Source organism: Lagopus leucura, unplaced genomic scaffold (assembly GCF_019238085.1).
Source record: "Lagopus leucura isolate 7727_CA_CO unplaced genomic scaffold, USGS_WTPT01 Super-Scaffold_100021, whole genome shotgun sequence".
Classification (NCBI taxonomy): domain Eukaryota; kingdom Metazoa; phylum Chordata; class Aves; order Galliformes; family Phasianidae; genus Lagopus; species Lagopus leucura.
Genome location: NW_024962274.1, coordinates 8,268,558 through 8,294,120, shown reverse-complemented (window position 1 = coordinate 8,294,120; position 25,563 = coordinate 8,268,558).

Below are 25,563 nucleotides of genomic sequence, written 5' to 3'. Positions count from 1 at the left end.
ATTTGTCTTATGTGATATTTTATATTATGTGTATCTTAAATATAGGTATAGATTAAATAAAAGATCACATCTACCCTTTCTAAATCTTCCAGACCTAGAAAATAAATATATTCGTTTTTCTTAGCACTGCAGTGACGGCATTTACCACTGTGGTGGGATAAAAGAATGAACACGCAAAAGTTAAAATCAGGACTGCAGTTCTGATTAAATAAAGGCACTTGATGAAGTATTTTATTCTGTTGTTCAGCTGCCTTATCCATAAATGACTTAAACTTATAGAACTACAGAATATCTTGAGTTGGATAGGTCACACAAGGATCCTCAAGTCCACCCAAAAACAAAACCATGTTTCCACGAGCACTGTCCCCATGCTCCTTGAACTCCATCAGCTTGGTGCTGTGACCACGCTGCCATGGGGAGCCTGTTCCAGTGTCTAACCAACCTCTCAATGGGAAGTGTTTTATAGTTACCTAGCCCTCCTCTAACACAGCTTCCTTCAGCAAGTTTTACACTGATGAGAATTTTCTGTGCTAGTCTGGAATGCTTAAACAAATTTTGATTTCTTAATTAACAAGGAAGTGCCTCTAGACAACTTCAATCCAAGCCCCTGTTCCTGTCTCCAGCAAACCAGCGTGAAATTGGCTGAGTAGCATGAGCCTGATGCCAAAATAGTGACCAAAAGCAGCTCTAAAGCCAGTTAAGCTAAAAGAACAGGTATAGAATATGCAGAATGGACCAGAAAAACTCCTCCTACTGTGTTCTTATATGGAAATATATTAAGGCAATCCAGGTTATCATCTATATGGTGTGAATCAGCAGTGCCTTTTTTCCATTACTTAAAGAATCAAGAAGGGAAGAGTCACCTCCTTTCATTATGTTCACAGTGACATACATGTATACACACACATTCTCATATGTGAATGGACACACTTGAGAGAAAACAAGAAAACCTGGAGTCAAAGAGAACCTAAGTATGATATCAAGAAAGCAGAAAGTGCAGAGACTTGAAATCTTAAAGCCCTATGCTAACAGATAATTTGTAGGCTTCTCTCCATGAATACAGTTCTATAAATAGTGTAGAACATTCTGAAATGACCTTCTTATTTTACAAGCGGGTGTTTATAATTGCAACATAAATGCTCCTATCACAACTTAATGTTCCACCAAATTGATGTGTCAAAATCCAGACAAGAAACCACTGAAACCATGAATTCTTTCAATGAAAGTTGCTGACTCTGGTGTTTCAAAAGAAAAAAAAATATTCCTGTTAGTTCTATCATAGAAATACCTGGGATTTTAACAGGTAAGCCTTAACTAGTAGGCAATTATGGCACGCTGTCCTGAAGCAAGCCTTGTAAAAGGTAAATGACACAAGAATATAGATAATTCCTCAGGGTAGTCACCACAAAATAGTGAAATCTGACCACTGTATCTTCCCTCCTCTTTCTAAAACCATTTTATAATTGTAAGAGGATCCCTTCATGGTCCTCTTGCTTTCAGTAATGACTTGACATTTATTATTTTTTTATTCCTTGCTCTGTTAAGAACCTTCTACAATGCATAGGATCTCGCTGAAAAAAATATACCTGAAGCGTTTGCATAATTTGCATATCATTTTAAATACATTTACATGGCATTTTTAATCAAGGAAAATGCAAACATTTATAACTTTATATTTATAGAGTTCTTATAAAGCACTCAGCAAAACATACAGACAAAATATGACCTCAGGGGTGAAGAGGAAAAAGTATCAGTGAGAAGACTGCCAGCATGTCTTAGAAATACGTCTGATTAATGTCCTGCTTTACATACAACTACTGTTGTTTGACGTTATTTAGGAGCTTGCAATATTGATTTAATTAGTTCCATGACAGAAAAATCCTGTCTATAAGTACTCAGAAACTTTTTCACAGAGCACACATGAACCTCTTGGTCCATTTTGAACATCATCTGACAGATGCCTACAGGGACAGAGATGATCTAAGATTAAGTCATGAATGGATTTTAAGGTTTTTGAAAATACCACTAAGATAACCTGACAGCTATCACATCTCCTCTAAATGCCATGATCTGCTCACCTGAGTTCTCTCACGTTTCCTTGAAATATGCTTGCAGAGGAGAAAGGTTATAACAAAGTTGGCCAGGAAAAAGCTGCCCTGTTCTACCTCATATCAGCTGGTTTGTCAACTGCTCAAAAGTTTTTCCACTACCACCAGCAGACACACACACTCCATCCCCCCTGAAAATACATTTATGCTAGTGGCTGACTCACGTTGTGCCTCCCAACTTGAGGAGTGGTGCAATCCACAGAGGGAAGTTGTATGAGATTCATTCCTGATGATCCTCACAATTGTACTAAAGCCTTCACAAGGGACAGAAATGAGATGTGGCTGGACACCAGATTTTAACACCATGAAAACTGTTCACATCTCTCATCCATAAAGTTAAGGCAGAAAAATTCTGCAGAATTAAAATCTTGAGGAAACTTTCTCCAGGATGCTTTCAAAAATGTGGAATTTCTCATAGGAAATACCTTCATCTGATTTCATCCTGAACCTCTGGAAGCCAGAGCTGCAGCTGACTGAAATTGAGGCTTTTCTCAGCTTAAGAACTAATCACAAATAAAACTGAATAAATTCCCATCCTCAGTAGCTTTGTCCATTTTGAACAATGAATGGAAACAAGGATGAAATAACGTAATTACTGATGCTATGTACAAAAATGCTGCTCTTAATATGCAGGTATCATAAATATTTGCCCCAATCTGACAAGCAATATTATGAGATTTAATTAGCATTTGGCTAAATGTTCAGTGATTCCTAAGCAAAAAGTCTTTTTGAAGTATTATTATCATTACTGAAGAAAATAGGAAAGACCAGAGTCTAATTAAAGGAAGAGAAAATACAGGAAACATGTAAGAAAAAGAACAAAGAAACACTGTGACTCTTTGAAGGGAAGTGCTTTTTAACATCACTTACTGTTCCACAGATATATACTCATTTTTGCCTGTCCTCACAGAATAGCAAGCTCTTCAGTATAGGTCTCGTTCACATAAGTGTTATCATATAATCTAAATCTTTTTCAGGACAACAAAGTAAACAAAACTGCTAATGTGCTCTATAAATTTTGCTTGAGGTCTTTAAGGACACCAGTGCCAAAGGGCAAAATCTATTCAGTCTTTTACTGTCTGCCTAGGAGGAAATCAATAACTTCCTTCCATCTTCTGGAAGAAAAACAGGGTTTCTGAAGTGAACAAAAACAACCCTACTGTCATGCTGAATTCTGGGCACCCTTCAGTATGAAGCAAGAGTACTGTTGAGAAGAGGTATCAGGCAATGCCAAAGCAGAACTTTTGGGTTTGTTTGTGGTTATTGACTGAGTATAAAGAAACAAAACAAATGCTTGCCATTACTGGAAAAGCAGAACTCACAGAGACAAAGTGTTACAAGTGATAGCTCAGGAGCCATTCCTTGTATCCGTACCACCTTATCCACTTTTTCAGAGCTGTTGGCATTTTTTTTTCCATTCCCTTAATGACAAATTCAGAAGATTCAGACCTCAGTTATACTAAATACATGGGAATATCACTATGCCCAAACATCTACTTGCAGCTATAAAGATGTTATTTTTTTCTCAGCTGCTTTATTCATTTCTGAGTAAGCCGCATGAATGACCACCACATGGAAGCATGAAGAGTTCTTCAGTATACCTAGGGAAAGCCTTCATTCGGGTTGTCATGTGACAGCTACTGATGGTAGGGATTATGAAAAGATCCATGACCAGGAAACTACATCCATCCGAATTTTCTTGAATTACTCCCTATTTTCTAAAGGTTACAAAATACTTGCAGGTTATAAAAATATGAAAGATCTCAAGTATTACATTTAGAAGAAAAAAAAAAATTATATCACCCTCTGGGAATTTTTACAGAAAATCCTGCTTCTTACTCAATGAAATCACAGAATCAACGGTTTGGAAGGGACCTCCAGAGATCATCGAGTCCAACCTCCCACCAAAGAAGGTTCCCTACACCAGGTCGCACAAGTTGGTGCCCAGGTGGGTCTTGAATATCTCCAGAGAAGGAGACTCCACCACCTCCCTGGGCAGCCTGTTCCAGTGCTCCGTCACCTCACCTAAAGAAGTTCTTGCGCACATTTGTGCGGAACTTCCTATGCTGCAGTTTATGGCCATTTCCCTTTGTCCTGTCTGCTGAAAAGAGCCTGGCCTCACTGCTCTGCCTCGCAACACCTTAGATATTTATAGACCTGGATCAGGTCCCCTCTCAGTCTTCTCTTCTCAAGGCTGAACAGACCCAGTTCACTCAGCCTTTCCTCATAGGAGAGATGCTCCAGGCCCTTCACCATCTTTGTGGCCCTCCGCTGGACTCTTTCCAAGAGATCCCTGTCTTTTTTGTACTGGGGAGCCCAGAACTGGACACAGTACTTCAGATGAGGCCTTACCAGGGCAGAGTAAAGGGGGAGGATCACCTCCCTCGACCTGCTGGTCATGCTCTTTTTAATGCACCCCAGGATGCCATTGGCCTTTTTGGCCACAAGGGCACACTGCTGGCTCATGGCCAACCTGTCGTCCACCAGAACACCCAGGTCCCTCTCTGCAGAGCTCCTCTCCAGCAGCTCATCCCCCAACCTGCACCGGTGCATGCAGTTATTCCTACATATAGCTGACAAATATACATATACATATATATATGTATATATACAGCACTCTCTGTATTGCTAAATGGAATAAAAATTCACATGAGAGGTGATTCAGTTCATCTGCAATTTACTGTTTAAAAAGGAGTTAAAGCCAGTAGCTATGACTAAGCTTTGTAATCTGATATGGAGCAACTAGACAGGCTCAGTCCCCTTCAGAAATGGTGGTTTGTACCATATTTCTAAGCACCACTATACTGTAACAAGGACTTCAGTATTACCTGCTGGTGTATTAAAAAATGTATAGACAGTACAACATTGCCAGCACCCACAATTTTACCAACATTTTCATTGCTTTGGGTGTTTTCCTTAAAAATCCCAGTTGTGAGGGTCACACGACTATCTGAAGGTCCAACTTCAAAATAACTCTTTACCTCAGCTTTTAAGAGAAGCGTGAAAGGGTAGGGCAGCTGAACCTCACTGAAGATACACAAATCACCAAACATAATGCTGAGAAAACAATACTGTTCAAAAACTTCTCTTAAAGGCAAAGGCAGCCTCACTATCAGTAAAGGAAACGGATGTCACCAATAGCACCATGATGACATGAGGAAGGTAACACTTGCCAAATTTTCACTTCCCCCACATACCACATACCTGGAGAAGCAGTAATACTGCTTAAGAGCAATCATTCTTTGCCCCTCTCGAGAGGAAAGGTAAACCTTCGGGAGTTAAAATTAATTAATTAATTTACATGCAGCTCAAGAGCTGAGAGTACTATCACTACGAGAGTCAGGAACTATTCAAGGGTCATTGAACAGTCACTTATCCTAAAACACAGCATTAATTATGAATGCCTCCAACAAAATTTTCAATAACAACCACAGAAGACAGACTGGATCTTTTTCTTAGCTTTTACCTGCTCGGTTGTGAAGAGACAATTTGCAAGTAATGTTTTTGAGCAAATTCTGCTCAATTTTTATGTATTTCTTAAATTAATAACATGAGAATCTTTCCTTAATTTCCTCTTGTTTTGGGGGTAGCAGTGCTGCAAGCATTCGAGATACTTGAGTACACTCCTCAACCTTCAATGTTTCTCTAATCTAAGAATTACTCAGGAGAAGTGTTACTAAAATCTTCCTTCAGTTTTTATAACATGAGAGGAACTGTACCAAGTTCTCCAGACTTCAACCATGGGCTACGTCAGAGTTTAGAACACCACTCAAGTATGGTGAATTAGAACGAAAAGTAAAATATGTCAACCACGAAGTCTAAAATACATTAATCTAGATTGCTATCTGTATCTAGTTGAAATATGCAACTTTTTTCATATTTTGGACAGATATGATATTGGCATATTTCCTTCATTTGCTTAAAGAATGATATTAAATTCAAAAACCTTTTGCTGTCAAAAATCTTGGAACGCATTTATACACATATTTAATTCTATCTATAATTCCACTTCAAGGAAAAAAAGTACATCTAAAGCCTATTTTTTTATTATTTTTGGCCTTCATATTTTCTTCCTGAGTTATGTCAAGGAAGAGAAAATATATCACCAATAAAGCCATCACTTAATATTCCATCATATATCACCATAGATTTCAGTTTCCAGACCTCTCTGCAGTTATACAACTGTTTTTTATGCTTCTAGCTACTGGTTTTATAGGCTGATTATCAGGAGGAGAATAGGAGTTACTTTCTTTGCTGGTTTTCTGTCTCTCCAGAAATGAAAGCAGAACAAATCCAGCAGAAATAAGAGAAAGGATTGCCTTGCCTTTCCTTAGTTTGGGTCACTTTACTTTCATGTTCTCTACTATGGAATCCCACTGAAAACACATCTACAAGGAGCATCTGTTAAGCCTAAACTGACAGCTACTGGTAGCCTTGAGCTTCATGTTTTGAAATATTTTAATATTTCCATTATACCAACCAGCAAAATATTCTATTTTATATACAGGTGTCAGTTCTAAAAAATGTCAGAATACTGAAGTAAGATTTGATTATCTCTTGCTTCACAACTCCCTGTTAACAAATGCTTAAGTATGTATACCTCAAAAAACAACACAGTACATTAAATGAATTTCAGTAGTAAAATGATAGGAAGAACTCTCTGCCTGTCAAACAAAACTGTAACTACCTATTACATGAAATCCTTTAACAGTAAAGTATAATTATTCCAATTAAAAAAAAAACCCTGACACTACATCTCAACATCAGCTGAAAATAACTGAGGAATAGGTCAAGTTATCATCTGAGAAATGAAAGAAGATAAACTGTTTAAAAGAAATGGTCTGTTACTGGAAATGCAAGCTAATATATGCCACTGAATCACTGAATCATGTAAGAAGGAAAATATTTAGTTACGATGTTCACCAGCGTAAATTATAGAAGGAAAATAGAAGATATACACTTAATGATCATTAAAAACTGAAAGAATCATATAACAAACATTACAGAAGAACAGTTTCAGTTCTTACAAAAAATATGCAAATTTAGAAAACAAAATTGCAAATATGTAATTGAATTTTTTTTCCATCCTTGTCATGATGGATGAAAGACCACAGCATCTACTATACTACATGAATGGTCTGTTTGTAACCCTGAAAAGTTGGGCACTTAAAGGTGAAAATATGCAAGAGGCTTTTCTCCCATTACTTATTTCTGCAGATCTGTAAAACTGAAAGGATTAAAACTGTAGATCCATTGGTTACAAACTTAGGGAAAAGACTGGAATAGTACATTTAATACCCAGCTCCTTTTTAAACTGAAAGTCACAATGACTTATTCTGCACCCAGAAATAGAAAATAAGAGGATCTGACTGGAAGAAGAGATCTCCAAACTGTGGATGGCAAATCTTAGTACAATCAACTTTTTGAAGGATTTCTATTCCCATGGTGAGAGAAAAGTAGAGGTGTTAATTGTGAGCTACAGTTCAATACAAGGGTCCCACAGAGCACTTGGTACTCAGTTTTTTTGTTTCCCATGAAAGGCCCATTTTTTTCAGCTAAAAATTCAATCTCTGCCCCTCAGTCCCACTCAGAATTCATGGTTATGCATAATCTGCTGGTTTGCTGGCTCACTTACAGGTCTTTTTGGCAGGTATTGAATGCAAAATTATTTTAATGGGGGAACCCCTGGGAATGGGAGCAAAAGTTTTGAGCATTTACAATTTTACAATGACATATGGCCAGCTGTTAGAGGAAATTGCTGGTGCTCCATTGCTGGTGCTCACTAGAAAGAGACTATTTTCATGGATATTTTCAAGTCAGCAGTCTGCTAGAGAAGAAAACTAGATCATCCAAATGAAAGAATAGGGCTGGCCTGGATAGGGAAACATCATCAGGGCATATGGCACTTATTAAGCCCATTGCTGGGCACAATGCGAGTCACATCCCCAAGCCGAACAGCACAAGCAGTTGATGCCACAAGCAAACTGGGAACCAATAGAGCCTGAAGATCCAGATGGAAAGGTGAAGTAAATAACACAGTTCAAAATATTAGCATGAAAAAAAAAAAGGCTGTACTACAAAGATTTGGTATGTTGGACAGTTTATACAAACTTGAAGCTAATTTGGATAAGGGCTCAAAGCACATTTTGAGCAACTTGATCAGAGATTAATTCACATCTTTTCTATTACTTACTGTCTCTTAAACAATGGCTGGAAGTAGTAAAAACTGGTGCCAAGTTCAGAGAAAATGGACTTAATTCATTTCCCACTGAAATCAATAGAAATCTCTCCTTTTATCCAGTGGAAGCTAGGCTAAGCCACTTATTAGCAAGTGCATCTGCTCGTAACAATACTTATTTTTTTCTAATTGTTCTAACATAAGAAACAAAGAATAAGCACTACAGTTAAGAAAAAAGAATACTGTTTTTAAATATATGTAATTCTCTCTTTGATTTAAAAAAAAAAATCAGTCAAGATGCCCTAATTCACATTTATTTCTTGAACTTATCACTGGTTCCCTGGATATCTGTTTATCTTGCTTCCCTCCACTTTGGTCTCTTAGCTGTTTCAAATAACACAACCATTATTTTCAATCGAATGCCTCCTAAAATATCCAGAAAAAGCAGCTGAAAAGAAACGCATCCATCTTAAAAAATACTTTATCCATTTGGGTGTGGGCTTTTCTAAACTATAACAGAGGTTTATGGGGCCAAACTGTACTGAGTTCCTTTCAAAATCTCATTTCTAAGTCAAGAAGGACAGTGTCTCTATGGAGACAGTAGGTAGGACTTGGTAAGCGCAGACTCTGAGCTCAAATTCATGGCACATATTGACTGTGTGGCTATTCTGAACAAGCGCTCATGAAAGTTTCATTTGTGTTCAAAAGACAGATAAGAAAATCTAGGAGGCAGAGGGTTCAACTGCACTGGGGCAGGAAAGATGAAAAATATTCACCAGGTGGGCATCTGATGGAAGAAAGGGGGACACACAGGCACCTCAGAATTGGTATTGACCCACATTCCAATATCCAATACTGAAGCAGTTGATTAATTCTGCTTAAGTGTTGAACTTCCACCTTTCCTTTCTAGACAGTATTCTGACTTTTCCAACTCATATCTTTAACTCTCCACAAAATCTTGATTTCTAATTTCTGTCAAATGAAATTGCAAGCCCTTCATAAGTCTAGCAATCCTCTCTCACCACCTGAGCCGTAAATGACAATACTGACCAACATTACAGAGTTTTGAAAGTAGAAGGAAGCTGCTATTTTCTGAACTTTTCTCCTAGCTTCCATCCTCCTGATTTTAATTCCCTTCCTCCCTCCTTAGGGCATTTCCAGAGAACTATCAAAGACAGAGAGAAGAAAGAGACTTTCAGTCAGTCCAGGTGGTGGTAAAGGCCACAAGCAGCAGCAAGAATAGATAAATAACTACGATTCAAAAACACAACTACATACACAGAGTTGCAACTCTGCACAACACAGCTGATACCGTGCCATATTTGCCGTTTCCTAGAGCTTTAAAAAGTGAGTTATTTACATGTTCAAATGGTCCAGTGCAAAAACAAGCTCCACCTGTAATCGCAATGTATGCTGTCTCCTGCAGGTCAGAGAAAGACAGAAGAAACAGCAGTGTCTGATATTCCTGCATCACCTGTAAAAGCCTTTTGGCAGAGCTCAGACCGTTCTGATGGCACCATCAGCCTATAGTGTCTTAACACTGCATGAACCTCCTAATTCTTTTCAGACATTCTCTGTGTACACTCAAATCTGGAAACTTTCAGCTTAATGGCTTAATTACGCACTCAGATAATGTAAATACAATACTTTGGCTGCTGTAAAAAAAAAAATCCAATTTTGTCTGCTGGCAGAGCATCTGAGTGAGAAGCAATCTGCAGTGAACAAAATTCTGCCTTATTCTGAATGGAGCCAGAAATCTTGATAATGTTTGTTTTTATTTGAATGCTTCCCATTTTGTGGTATTGCCAAACTCTGTAGCCCCCTTCCTAACTGTGTAATCCTCCCCCTTTCAAGACAATGCAGGAATCAAGGGCAAAGACAGTATTTATTGAAGGATTAAAAATACATATATATTTATGGGAATTCCTATAACAGAGTTATTCTATTACCAATGCAAGTCAGAATGGGAATTCTGTTCTTTAGAACAGAAACTGAGTATGCAACTGGAAACCACCCATAGCTCAAGTTTTAGATGGATTCAATTAGCCTTGATTCTGGTCAGTCACACACAGTGAATAGTCTCTAATAAAAAAATAATATATTTTTTTTAAATTGCAGAATGCTCCTTCTCCTTTATGTTATTCCAGTTTTAGGTAAGTGCAGTGTCATCCATCTGCTGTTCAACTACACTGACCTAACACTGGAGAAAAAGAGGATCACACCTCTTCAAGTCTCCAGAAACTTTTAAAGAAAGGTTTAATACATCTTCCAGTCTGATGCCAACATGTATCTGGGAAAGCAAAAAAACTCTAATTTCCATCCTATTCAAGCTCTCAGAAAGAAGTATTTTTTTCCTCACTAGAAATTGAATTTATTCTCCCAACTCCATCCAGGACTGACCTACTTAGGTAATCCCTGAAGTATATAACACAACAGCTACGTGCATTGTTTTCCTCCACAACAGAGAATCTGTTCACGTTCCCTGAATGTCTTATGAGCATCTGCAAAATATCAGAGAGGATAAGCACAGAAATATGGAGAAAAATTACACTTAGGAAATAATTATACAAGTGGTTAAGATTAGAGGGAAAAAAATCTGTATTTGTTAAAAATAATTTCAAAAACAGAAAGGAGGAAGATTTCTGAGGTTTCCAGACCAGAGAAGAATTTCCCACTTAGCTTAAAAGCATACTATGGGATTGTCCTGGCACCTAGCAGTAACAATACAAGGAAAGCATCACAAGACACCTCCTCCTTTTTCACAATAACTTCTTGACAGCAGTGCTAGCATAAAATAATGACAATCTCACATCCCTGCTGCCAGCTTTTACCCATTGTACCAGACCACTATAAGCATCTGACAGCCATCCAACAAGCCGGCACTGAAAATGATTTAGCTGAAAATAAAGAAGGGGACTTTGCCAGCCTCTTTTCAAGCCAAATCAATTCTCAGCTTCACCACTTTCTTGTGCAAGAGCTTAAGGCTAGAATAGCACAGTTGTTAACACAAGGGTGAAGATTACCCAGGTCATATTATTAGCCACCCCCTAGCTGCAGTCTAAGTCCCAAAAGACACATTAGCATGCTTTGAGCAATAGGACTGAGGGGAAGATCCTGTCACTGAATTCAAACCCAGTCTCACTCACACTAGCTGCACACCAGCATGCTGCTCTCAATTTTCATCCCTGTAAGGAAAAAATCAAGGCCAATGAGTTAATGAAATGTCGGGTGAAGAATCAGCTTAACATGTCAAAATGCCACAAAAATATCGCTCCCAGAAGAAAAAGATTCAAGAGTTCACCAGAAATGGCATGGGGATGGTAGTTATTATTAACATTAAAAAAAAAAAAAAAGAAAGCCTTCTCCCTCCCCCACAATTCAGTTGGAATTTACTCTGCTCCTTTCTCGACTACCGCTCTAAAATAATTCTATAAATCACAAATGACTGCAAAATACATGGGCTGCTCCAAAAGTAATGCCTCCTATTTTATTATGTTGGACTGTCAGAGGTGGATGATGGTGGTACAGCAGCAGAGGCTAAGTCTTCCCACCAATATTGTTACATTTTGTTGCTGTGAGACAGATGGCAGCAGAGGAGCAGTCTGACAAAACAGCATTTGATGTGGAAGTGCAGATGAAGCATAGGTGTGTCATTGATCTCCATGCAGAAAATTTTGCACCCATTGACATTCAATGTTTGTTGAACGTTTCTGGAGACTAAACAGTGAATGTGCTGCATTTCAGTAGTGGCAACCATAGGTCACCTCTGCTGGTGCAGATTTTTACAAGCACAGCATGCAGATTCTTGTTCATCACCAGTAAAGATGCACAGCTAATGGTGGTGACTGTGTCGAAAAATAGAGCAAATTATCAGCTACTACACATTGGTCAAATAAGGTTATCGTGCTCTTTGTATCTATTCTATTTTCCTTGGAAACTAGTAGGAGGCACTACTTTCAGAGAAACTACATATATATGGCAGCCCTTCTAGTTCAAAATTATTTACAGCATTTTCAAAGTTATGAACAACTTACACAATATAGTTGAGCCTCCATATTATCAAATTGTAAAAAGTAACAGCAATTCTCTCTTAATGATACAGATAAAAATCTAAGTGTCACCTCCTCAGAAATATATTCTATCACCTTTTTCTTCACTAACTTTTCACATTGTGTCTTCTGTTATCAATTCTATTCATCTTTCATAGTTATGCGATTAATTTTGCAATGTTTTGATTCATTTTTTCCCCAGCCCTTAATGACATACAGTGTGCCTTTATATAAGATACAAGCTTAATGGGGTTAAACAGATGCCAGCAGTACACAGCACAGGCATAGAACCCAAGTACATCCCAGAAAATCAGGACATTAAATAAATAAATAAAAGTAGTATTCTCTCCACATAACCTTATTACTCTATAGAGCAAATAGAGAATGAAGCAAGATTGATTTTTATCCACAACAGACATGCTCTCTTTTGGATTAAGAAGCACTGAGAAATCAAAATATATTTGAAATAGATAATCAAACTCTGAAGTTTTCTCATCTTCTTCTAAAAGGTCATTTCCAACTGATGTAAATCAGCTGAATGTATTTCATGTCATAGTGTTTATCCACATCAGTGGAGGATCTGCAGACACTGGGAGCCGTCTGGCAGTTAAAACTTCAGTCTAAGAAGGCAGAGCTCCATTCCCAGCTGAGCCACCACTTTTCTGCATGAACTTCCAATGCAAACCTCCTCATTCTGAACATCTATTTCTGCTCTACAAAATGGAAACAGAACTTTTCTGGACAGTGTATTTACACTGTAAGCTATTTGAGATAAAATGGTCATTGTAATCAAAATTCTATAAACGTAGCTTTCATCCATTTTTTCCTCTAACCAATGATGTGGTCTCTGTGGGGTAGTCCAAAAATTCCAATTTTCACACTACGATTCTATCTGCATCAAGAGTGACTTCTAACAGAACTGACCACAACACTTTCCCCAAGGTATATGCCAAGCCACTAAACTCTGAACTGGAAAAGGCTTCAGAATCACAATATGAAAATGGTGACATTTCTGTTCCAGTGTTTCCTCGTCAGGTAGCACCTCGAGCAATTACTAACACTATCATTCTGTAGAACACATTAAACATCCATTCAAAAGATACAGCCCCATGATGCCAGTAAAATTTCTGTACCCACTATCCTGTACTGTTCCACCTAACATCCAAGGTCTCTTCAAGACCTTTCACAACTTAATTACTTCTTTCCTCTGTTGGTACTTCTCAGCTTAGTTCAAGAGGCTTGTTTGAATACTTGCATTCTTTTTAGCTCTAAGATTTTAGCAAGAGATGTAGCCCTCAGGCATAATCTAAAATTCAGAGTGGTGTGGTCAGCATACTGGGGGGAAAGGAATGCCATCCAGACGAACCTTGACACACTCAAGGTGAGCTCACATGAACACCACATGGTTCAACAAGGCTAAATGCAAGTTGCAGCACCTAGATCAGGACAATCCCAAACATGAATACAGGATGGACAGCTAATGCATAGAGAGCAGTCTTGTAGAGAAGGACTTGAGGGTACTAGTGGATGAAAATTTATGAGCTAGCATTGTAACGGTCACAACACAGAAAGCCAGCCATGCTTGGGACTGCATCAAAAGCAACATAGCTGACAGGTCCAAGGAAATGATTCTCCCTGTCTACTCTCATAAGACCCCACCTGGAGTACTGTGTTCAGCATGTCCCTCAGCAGAAGACATGGACTCACCCCCTCCCTGTACAACCAAGTCCAAAGGAGGGCCACAAACATGATCAGAAAGCTGAAGCACCACCCCCATAAAGAAAGTCTGAGAAAGTCAGGGTTATTCAGCCCAGACAAGAGGAGGCTCCAGTGGGAACCTGCAAGAAAGATGGGGAGCATCTCTTTGTCACGACGTATAACAACCATTTTTAAACTTAAAACAAGCAAATAAGGAGAAGATTTAGATTAGAGACAAAAAGGAAAATCTTCACAGTGAGAGTAGTGTGACAATAAACAGGTTGCCTGGGAAGCTATGGATGCTCTTCGCCTAGATGTGCTCAAGGCTAGACTGGATGGGGCTTCAAGCAACCTGGTTTAGTGGGAATGTCCCTACCTTTACTAGGAGGTTTGGAACTGGATGGTTTTTAAGCTCCTTTCCAACCCAATCCATGATGCTCTCAAAATTTACTAGGCCAAAATATTACTCACACTGAACCTTTTATTTTTATTGCCACTACCTCCCATTAGTGTCAATTATTTTTAACTTCCATTAGCATGTCTACATAAAAATTGGAAAGTGCAAACATTCTCGTAAGCAGTGGAGAAGGAACTACTATGTCAAATAAAAGCATTGCAACACAGCCTATAAAGAAGAAGGTAAGTGAATTCATTTCAGGTTGTTCGTAGTCCCAAGAAATCTGTTTCAGTCAGTTTGAGATAGGAGAAAAGGCACTTAAAAATACATGGGTTATTCTCAGTAAAGCAGCATTCAAAAAAGCATTTATGTCAAACAGTTTGCTGCTGATCTGGGACTACAGAGATTAAAAAAACTGTGCCCATAAGTTCAAGCACTCAGGGGAAATAAATAAACTAGATAAAGACCAGACAAGTCTTCCAAACAGGTTCATGCGAATGACTGCACGTACAAACAAATAGCATAAACATGACAACAGGGAAAAGGATATAAAGTTCTCTGAAAGACTGTAAACCAAAGTTGTGTTTTCCTTTGTCGGCCAGAAAAGGATCAGGACATTCTGAGTGCTGGGTTCATATGCCTAGTGCTTTTACTTATGGCAAGGCCAAGAAGAGAGCTTAACTTCAAGCTTCCAAGATGAACATATCCTACTACTTTTTGCCATTCTTCCTCCCTTCGTCTGATAGAACAAAACCCTCCTGTACTAAAGCATTTGCAGCACTGAATTAGAAAAGAGCAGATTGCCAGGCAGTATTAACGGGGAAAAAAAAGAAAAAAAGAAAAACAAACGCATTATCAAAGTGATCTAACTCAGAGCAGATTGTTAAAAATCTGCTGGTCTGAACTCATTCACGCACAACTGACTAAATAACATGAAAAAGCAGGCAAGCAAATTGCAGGAAGAAACGTCTGAAATATTTGCACATAGAAAGGAGTTAAAATATGTTATCTGCTGTGAAGTGCTTCTCAGTTTCAGCACTGCAGCATGCCCTACAATTTCAGCAGGAAAAATTAATTAGACTTCCGAAGTAATTCATACATACCTCAATAACCTTCTACTAATCTGCAAGGTCTGGAAATCAAGCTGAGATCTCACGACAGGACTAGTATAAATAAGGAAAATATTTAATGACTTTAATGATTAGCCATACTATTAGGAGTAAATGGACAGTGAAAATATGAATTTGCTCCAAGTTGTGCAACAATTTGTATAATATACCAAATGTCTATAGGATAATGAAACAACTGTGTCATTCTCTTATTCCTTTTAACAGAGTTAAATCAATTTCCCAAATGTCTCGGCTTAAGTTATCCACAAAGCATTATCCACAATTCTGTTTCTGAAAAAGGAGGTGAGGAAATATTAGCACAGCTGCAAGTGAATTGTAAGACTTCATCCTTCCAGATGCACCTGGATACAACAGTGATTTATATATCTGCAAAATAACCTGTCCCAATGAGGTGAGATAAGTCAAATATTTTATTGCTGCTTTTAGAGAAATAACAACAAAAAAAAAATCAGAGCACCTCAACTTAAGCTCTTAACTTTATTGCAACAAGGTAAAGCAGTAAGAGAATCCAGTCTTTACACAGAGTAAAGAATTGTTCTAATTGCAGAGAAATTATTTAAGCAAACAAACTGAAAATCACATTCAGTTAACAAAACTAATCTAATTTCTCCCTGCAATAGAATTGCTGCTTCTCCTCTGCTTGATAGAGTTTAAACACAGCACTCTAGCTTTCTGGAGTTTAAACTAGCTATATCATTATGGGTATTTCAAAGCCAGCCTATTCAGACCTAAAGTTTTTTTCAAAAATGAAAGCTGCAAAGGACTAAGCCAGGAAACTTTGCTGTCCTACTTTTACATAATAGCACAAGAGTAGAATAGCAAGATTCTAAGATTCATTTATGTTGCCTACCATTCTAAAGAGAATTCTAGCATTGCTGAATTTAATAATCATTCATTAATTCATGGATGAAATTTTACTGCTATCCAAAAAAAATAATTCCATTGAATTTCTTACTTCTTGCTTTAGGGATTTTTTTTTTTTTTTTTTATAATATCTTAACTTTTGGCAGCAAAAAGCTTCAATCAGATTTTAATTAAATTTAACTATACAGTTAATGTAGATTTAAGCACAACTCTGAATGAGCAGCTCTTACTGAGCTTGTTGACAAAGGCATCGCCCAGCAGTTCTGCCATCAGGACATGCAAAAATTTTAAGCATGAGAGGAACTACGATCTAGAGCAGATCAATCTGAATAGCCTGGAAAAAGGTCATTCAGATTACAAACATTGATGCTTCTTTCTCTCAAATTAATTGCCAACAGACCACATTTTTTTTCCTTTATGTTTAACTCAGTCTTCTGGGATAGTGCTGTTGATTAACCACATTTCCACTGGAAGGTCACGAGTTTCATTTCTAAAAGTGCTATCTAGACTCTCTCCATAAATGATAATCTGGGAAGATAGCAGGAATGGAGGAGGGCTCTCATCAACAGCACAACTGAACTGATGCAGGTGGTCATAACTTACTGCAGATGGAGGTATAAATTGCTAAGATCTCTCACAGGACTGAAGCATTCAGTGTGTATGTAAAATACTATATGCAAGACTGAAACCACAATGACTTCCTCAGAAGAAGAATGGTTTAGAAAAAAAAGAATGGTACTTGTTCTTTGAACTGGAGGAAAAGTCCCCAAAGGAAAAGAGTGATGAGATATTTGTTTATTATTCTTATATGAACTCCTAGAAAAGAAGAGAAATGTTGAAACATTTTTATCTTAGAAAAAGGAAAGTTGTGGTCTTTTCATTTTAGCACTTAACAAGCCAAGCCAATGGCATGAAAATAATTAAGAAATGTCACCATGCACTAAGGCAAGATATATGTTGCAGGGGAAAAAAAATGTGGTTTGTGTTTATGGCCCACAGCTTAAAGAGAGAGACCCTTGAAGAACACACCAATTCCAAGTTAAAAGGCCATTTATTAAATTGCATCTGTGCATTTCTGCTTGAAAAGTAGTGAACTGCATAAGTTCGGTATGCTAAACTCAAAAAAAGTAACTACTCTTTGTGCTTTCAGGGAGAAAATGGGATAGATTTTGAACATGTGTACATCTTAAGGCATGTGGAAGTCTCTACAGATGCCTTCAACACTCAAAATGCTAAATAGCAAGGATGATGTATTGTCAGACTGGAAGCAGAATTTTTAACTAAGTTTTTCCAACTTAAGGATGCAGTAATCCCACAAGAAAGATCAGTGGATCATTCAGCTGCTTCTTGTACCCTCTAGTTGTATTCCTCTTCCTAAATCACGTTAAGTTCTCCAAACATTGTCCCTAGCACTCAAAGAATGAGAGAGTTTTGCTAGGCTGGAAATCCTCTGTAACACCACGAAGGTAAGGCTTAGATCCAATGCAACAGTGGTGTGAGTGTATTTTATGGTTAACAAATGCATTGGTATTTAAACTGCCTAACATCATTAACACTAGTGCAAACATTTTAATAAACCGCTATGCAGTCATTAAATATTGAAATCTGTTCCTAATTAAGTGCTTTATTTAACATAAAAATCCTCATTCACAATGCAGGATTCAGCTCTGTTCCAACACAAGGTCAGTAGCATGACATGATGCATCAGACCATCTGTGTTGATAATCAGTGGCTTTCCCAACGTAAAAGCGAAAACAAGGTCAGGTCTAAAACACACTGCTGTATTTAGTTAGAAGGTAACTTAAGCCTTGCACTGTAATAGATATCAAAGTCCACCACTTTTCTTAGGTCTGTCCAACTAGTTGCAACTTTCTGCAAAATGAACTGCTCCACTGAAATAACTCTTCAGAAGGTTTATACGTTTCTTGAAAAAGATGCAGTGCTCTACAATTACATCGATTTGTTCATCCTTTTTCCTCCCTCAATACTTGTTACAATGTAGATACTGAAAATCAGAGGAAAACCACCATTTTCAAAGTCTAGTCTAAGTTGCACAATGATTTTTTTCCCTGTGAAGTTTGCAGCTTCGAACAGAATTTAGGTGATAAATAATTTCACTTAAATTACCTCTTCTAAACCCAAACAACTTCAGAGTATCCCTTTACTATCTAAACTCCACAAGGATTGTCACTGGCAGATTAATGAAAGTGATATTCAGCTATAGTTATCAAAAATAATTATAGCATCAAAAGCCTTACATTGCTTTAATAAAAATATTGCTGTAATCTGAAGCCAAACCTGTGGATGAGGGAGAGGCTTGGCATGAGAGGAAAGGAAAGACATCATGGCACAATGGAGAAGTTCATTACAATTCCCACAGCAAAATAAGGTGACTTTATACAAGAACTGCAGCCACAGCTACCAGCAGCTAGTGTAAATTCATGCCGAAGTCAGATCTCTCAGATTCTGTTGGACTTAATGTACGCCAGCAAAAAGAACCATACAATCTAAAAAATCACTTGCTCCAAGTTCACATATGCTAAATACTTCTACAACTGGCAATGGCAATAACCTTTTCCCAAAGATAATGAATGAAATTCAGAAGATATTAAGTGCTTATATGATACTAATCCACACACTGTCTGGGAATTGCATTGCCATCGTGGATAAGGAGACGTCCAGCATTACTCCCAAGGACTCTGGAATTTAACATATTCCTATGTGGAAGCAGGCTGGTATTCCTCAAGCAAGTCACTGTTTCTCATGTTTAGCAGTTTAACAAAATCATCAGTGCTTGTAGCTGTGATAATGAGGTAATGCGCAAGAACTTCTTTACAGTGAGGTGACGGAGCACTGGAACAGGCTGCCCAGGGAGGTGGTGGAGTCTCCTTCTCTGGAGATGTTCAAGACCTGCCTGGATGCCGACCTGTGCGACCTCCTGTAGGGAACCTGCTTTGGCAGGGGGGTTGGACTCGATGATCTCTGGAGGTCCCTTCCAACCCCTACAATTCTGTAATTCTGTGATTCTGTGATTTTTTTTTTAGAAAAAGTCATGTCCAGTTTTGAGAGTTCCAAAAGAAAACTCAAATATAAACTTTACTAGCTTTAGATCCAGATAGCAAATAAAATTTAATAGAAGCAACAAAAATGTTTATAATCTAAATGATATTTGTCTTGAATCTTTATTACTAACTTTATAAATGTATGAAAGGTTTGGATTCCTGGGGTGGTGAAGAATTCTCTACAGTGACTTGCAGAATTATAAAGGGGAAAAGCTGCACTGAGTAAGGTAGAAACATGCAGAAAAATACTCAAATGTGTAAGGAAACAGCGAAGATTGCAGACAGTCACCATTTTTCTTTTCTTCCTATGCCTTTGATCTAAAGAGAGGCAACAGCAGACATAAGAGCTATAAAAGGCAGATACAAATATGAAGCATCAGAAGCCCATTAAACACAATCAGTTGGAGGGATTTCAGAATACATGAGCAAAACCAAAAAAAAAAGAGTACAATTTTAGATTCTGAATCATGCCTTTATTCTATTTTTTGAAGAATCTCAGAGTCAGTTTCTGAAAAAATAGAGTTCCCTAAGATCTTGCTGGTCACTTTATACAACACTGTATGTTCTACCTCAATATGCTTTAAATATTGCACAGTTTAGCAAGCATCTTCTAGCCCATCAACTATTTATTTTAAATTAGTCATTACAAAAAACTCCTTTTACACTGCTTTGCATATAACTTCTGAGAGTAAAAGATTAATTTGTACTTAGCATATTTCTATAGATCCTCCAATATTGCTTTAGAATGGTCAGGCAGGAATAAAGTTGCTTAACTAACAGCACAAATACTGAAGAGTCATTTATAGAAAAGATGCTCTACAGATGGCAGCCAGTACTTTATCTCCCCTAAATTGTTTCTCCACCAGGCTCCACTTTGATCTGGAGGAAGTACTTTATGTGACAGACAAAACAACTGTAAAGGCACTGCTTAACTGGTACTGTATGCTCTGTATGCTTGCCAATAAACATATTAAACAACAGAAAGCACAGGCTTTTTGATGACAGAGGCACAGAATATACAAAGCTCACCTCCCATCACACAAGAGCAATGCTATTTCTGTCAATAGTCAGCTGAGGAAGCAACAGCCCAAACAAGGAAGAATTAAAACTGCTCAGGAATACTCTGTTTCCTTGTGACGTAGGTGATTTATTTCAAATACTTTTCATTTTTGAAATAAGAAAAGTCATTTTTGAAATTTACAGCAAAGTTTTGAAATATTCAAGCCATCTCTTTCAACAATTTCCTCAGCATTTTGATTTCTTTTGATATTTTTTTTCCTCACTTTGTACTATTTCTAAAGTTTGAAGTGGAAATACAGTTGAAAACCATTTTTAAAATAAGGATTCCAAGTAAGTTTCCACTGTTCTGATGGCATCTTTGTACATTTTTATGTGACTTCTCTATTTGGACAGAACTTTGTCAGGCATCAATATCTTTTTGAGAACCTGGTGTCTTTTAAAATAGAAAATACCAGAAAATATCTCATTAGAAATCAGCAAAGTATGCTTCAGTTTAAAAAAAAAAATAAAAGGAAATGTAGTTTGTTTAGGATTTTTATCCAACAGTGCCAATGCTCACTGGACAAGTACTACAACTTTTTTTGTTTGTTCCTTTTAATATGCTACTTTTAATTACAGTAGAACTAGAGTTACATATTGTTTTCTGTTGAGAACTCCCAAACCGGTCACATCCAAGAACTGCCTGAACAAAAATTCAGTTCAGTATTCACATGATGTTCAGCAAAGCATAAAGCACATCCACACAACTTTTCTTTCTGTACTGATTTAACACCACAACAGAATGGTCAGTGGGAACACATCATTCATACATTAATAAATGGAAACTGATGAAATGAAATCAGGAATTAAGAGCCACTTGTTATTTCCTGCACTCTCTAGCAGGACACAATTCCATAACAGGCACAGTTAACTTCAGACGTTCCAGGTACAAGGTGGCTATTAAGTCACACCAAGGACTAAATTAACACCAAGATGCCTCAATGGTTTCAAAATCAGAATAAAGGCTGCATAACACAAGCATTACTATTCAAATCTGCCATGGTTTCTAACATGAAATGTCATAACTTCAGGTACTTACTCGAAGGAAAAGAATTTATGGTTAGCTGTTAAAATCATTGAATGTATACATATAACTTCATGTAAAAAAGGATACGTGCAGAACGAATCTTTTATATTTCCATTTGTTCTTTTGTTTCATCTATTTGTGATTGTCCTTAAAATTCTGATTCAAAGCTCACCTCCAAATACTCAGGGAAAACTGCCCATGGGATAAACAGTTTGAAAAGTGGAAACCCACATCTTAAGTCTGAACTTTTATTTAGTAAAGCTAATGAGAGTATTGACACAAATTTTAATGACAGAATAATCATCGCTTGTTGTTACAATGCACTGTAACACAAGCATTCTTAAAGAAGGACTATGTTCTTCAGGACTGAAACTTTAGCTGCAGCAGCATGCCGCTCATGTCTGAGCTTTGAGATTGCTTCGTTATTCCTCCCCTGAGAATTCAATGGATTTGGTTCAAGCACCATTGAACGTGATGCTGTATTAATTGCCCTGGAGGGTAGCGAGGCCTTTGAACTGTGGCTGTGAGTGATATTTTGCTATAAGACATGTGTCAGCACTTGGCTGGTTAACTCTAGGGCTGGGTTATACAACATGCTGGGACCAAGTATCTGGAAAACTACTTTGCATCCTAATCTTACATCTGTTTTCTATCACGCTGTGAGATTGACTGGCCATTCTATCAGTGAAGCATCATTCTGGAAAAGACAGTCTAAGTAAAAATGTTGTACAATCAAAGAATATTAAGGATATGCCATCATCTCTTATAGGTCATAACACCAGCTGGCAGACAGGCACCAAAGTAATACCGTAGCTGATGCTCTGCCCTTTCCCATTTTGAGGAACAGTCTGTGCCCAAATTGGTGTAGTAGAAACTAAAGCTAACAGTTCCACAGTCTCACTTTTCTCTGCTTTTGGGCATACATTTTCTTTAAAAGTATCTGTAGGCAGAATTCCTGTCATACAATCATTTATCATACAGTCTATTATCATCAGTATTAGAATAGCACCAAGAGGTCACAACAGAGCTTTAGGGGGTATAGCACTTCCCTAAACATTACAGATTCCAGTTCAGACTCATCCTCCCAGAAGAGCTCCAGTCCATACTTCCATTCCCTCTGAAGATGAGTAAACCAGAACAGTGCACTATAACATGCCTCCACACTCCTCTCTCAAGTCATACCACTTTGCATTATGAAAGCATGAAAAAGATGAGGGCAGTGAGCATTGCTTCTCCAGCTGAGTCCATAAGGGAACCACCTGGTACTGAAACACCTGCATTTTCATTCTTAGTCTGAAAACAGTTTCTACCTCACATTTTTCAGGGGAAACATCTAAGTTACACCTAACCCATGCCCTGACAGTATCTTTATATAGAGGAGATCACTGTCACCCTCTTTTGTGTTGTCCCCACTCCTGAAGTATTTGTTACATGTTGCAAATACTTCAAGCTCCCTAGAGGACACAGGCAGAACGAAAACAAAGACCCTGATCTGCCTGAAGTCCAGGTTTCCAAGATGCTGAACTCTGGCAAAAGCAAAGCAGCCAGTCACGCACCAAAGCAGAAACTGTATGAGCATGCAACATTTCAGTGAACAGAAACCATCCTAACAGCTAGCAGCATGCAGGGGAATACAGGGAGTTAAGCTAACTTGTGGACATATGATTTAGATGTCAAGATCCACTTCCGGTGTCCGGAATACTTTTCCTTCTTCCTCTCCTTTTTCTCTTTCCTTTCTCCTTCTCCTTTCTGTACCTTCCATTCCTCTTTTGGTTTAGTTTATTAGGAATTCTTTGACAGAGCAGGCAACTGAACTTGCCACTGTTATTAAAAAAAAAACATTTCCTGTTTCTAAAAGGACAAGCTACACCTTCCCCATTTATCTCCACTAATAATTACGTTTGGAAGTAATAATTAATCTCTTCAAGTTCAGAAAATGTATGTGCGTTTCAAGTGGATGCATGAGAAAAGCAACTATAAATTCACAAGACATGTTAACATCAACAGATGTAAGACTTTGTACACATCTACTTACTAACATGCGAAGCAGAAGCACTAAGTAATACTTGACAGAGACCTTAAGATTAAATACAGAAACACTTTGTTAATGTAGTATTTCAGATTTGCAGTGTGACAGAGCAACACCTGATGATATAAATATAAAATCCATATATTTACAGTCTTTTGATCTAGGACAATTTTATCCTTCAATATTGCTGGTAATGTGAACTAACTAAGAGAAATATTGCTAGTATACCTACATCCTTAACCAACAGAGAGAGATATGTAACTTCCCCTTAGGAGGCCATATTTAGCATGATGATAGCAATTTTGCTTCTCTGCAAGAGCACAAGAGTTTAGCTAAAAACTTCCCTGCAACAAGAAAATACTCATAGACATTTATATTTTATAATTAAAAAGTTAAATAACAATCCCTTGCTAAGTAAAATATCTTGAAGCACACATTCATCTCCTCTTCTAGGGTCTGGTGCACTTAATGAAGCTGACAAAAGAAAACCTCTCCTTAAAACCAGTGCATAGAAGAGAATGTCCCTCACAAGAGCAAGGGTATACAGAAGGATACTCAGTACTGTGACGCTTCTTCCCTTGGCCCAGATTCCCAACTGGTGCAGTATTCTATCAGTTCAGCAGCTAACTATCAGAGTCACAACCCAAGTTATTATCAGATACTTACTTTATACAGAAAAAGAGCTAGCTAGAAGTCTCTAAACTTGAATTGTTGAACAAGGAAGTTTTTCCACTACGTATAGTTTTGCAAACGTTTGTCAAGATAAGCCATCAGGTTGACACTTGACATGCAAATTGTATGGTAAATCTGACAGCTCAAATACTAACGCGTCCACCTAGCTCCATCTTACACAGCTTCTAGTGCAACAGACTTTTTGAAAGCATCTTTGATATCCATTTGAAATCTAGCTGATTTTTCAGGTTGACATCCTATCAACCCAGTTTATTTAGAACTAGCTATTTGAGGACAGCTCAGGCTGTGATTACTAATTACTGATGCATCTGACAAGAAACACTTTAATCAGCTAAAAAATGCTCAGCACAATATTTTTTATGACATCAATTGAAAACATTGCCATACCTGTAGGCCTAAGGATTACTCTTAGATATCCCTCTCTTGCCACCTGCTCCGCAGGGTATATTCCTCCTTATAATAACTTGGTACCCAAAGAAGCAATGAATTAAGACTTCCAGGGCCAAATGAAATACTTGTAGTAATCCAAAAGAAACAACTCTGCTATGCTGCAAACAATGGAATAAGTACATCCAAAAAACCAGCACAGTTTACAGCTACACGAGTTGGAAACTGTAACAGAGATCTCAGCACCACACTGATGCCGAGCAGTTTCACTCTCGAGAGACCTGCCAAAGCTCTTCACAGGACAGTCTCTGCATTTTGTTATTGCTCCAGGTTGTCAAGGAGATACAAGTTTATTTGGAGGATGGGATTTCTGGGCTGCATCTATCATCTCCGAATCCCGTTTACACTAGCAGGAGTCCCTTGTAATAGGCAGGCTTAATGTTCCCTAGGAAGAGTGGAAACAACACTGCTCTTAACTATGCTCTGTAAAAAGCAAACTGTATGCTGAGGGAAAATACAAAATGGAAACCATTGCTGAACAGGAACTGCAGCCTTCTTCAAGAACAGTGTAATACGTTCGTTCCCCACAAACAGATCAGAATTGATGTTTTCAAGAACATTTTTAACAGTTACCTTGAATTCACTCATTATTTCTGAATATCAACAATCATAATCCAGTTGTCATTTGAGATACACTGTAATACAAATAATAACTGCTAAATTGCTTATCTCACTAGTCATATATGATCCAAATTTCAACTTTCCCCTTTATTAATTTCTATTCTGATGGATTTCACATCCAGGTAAATCTATCATTAGAAGAGGGAAGAAAGATTACAGACAGTTTTAGAACTGATCTCCTCTCTCAGTCTTCCACATTCT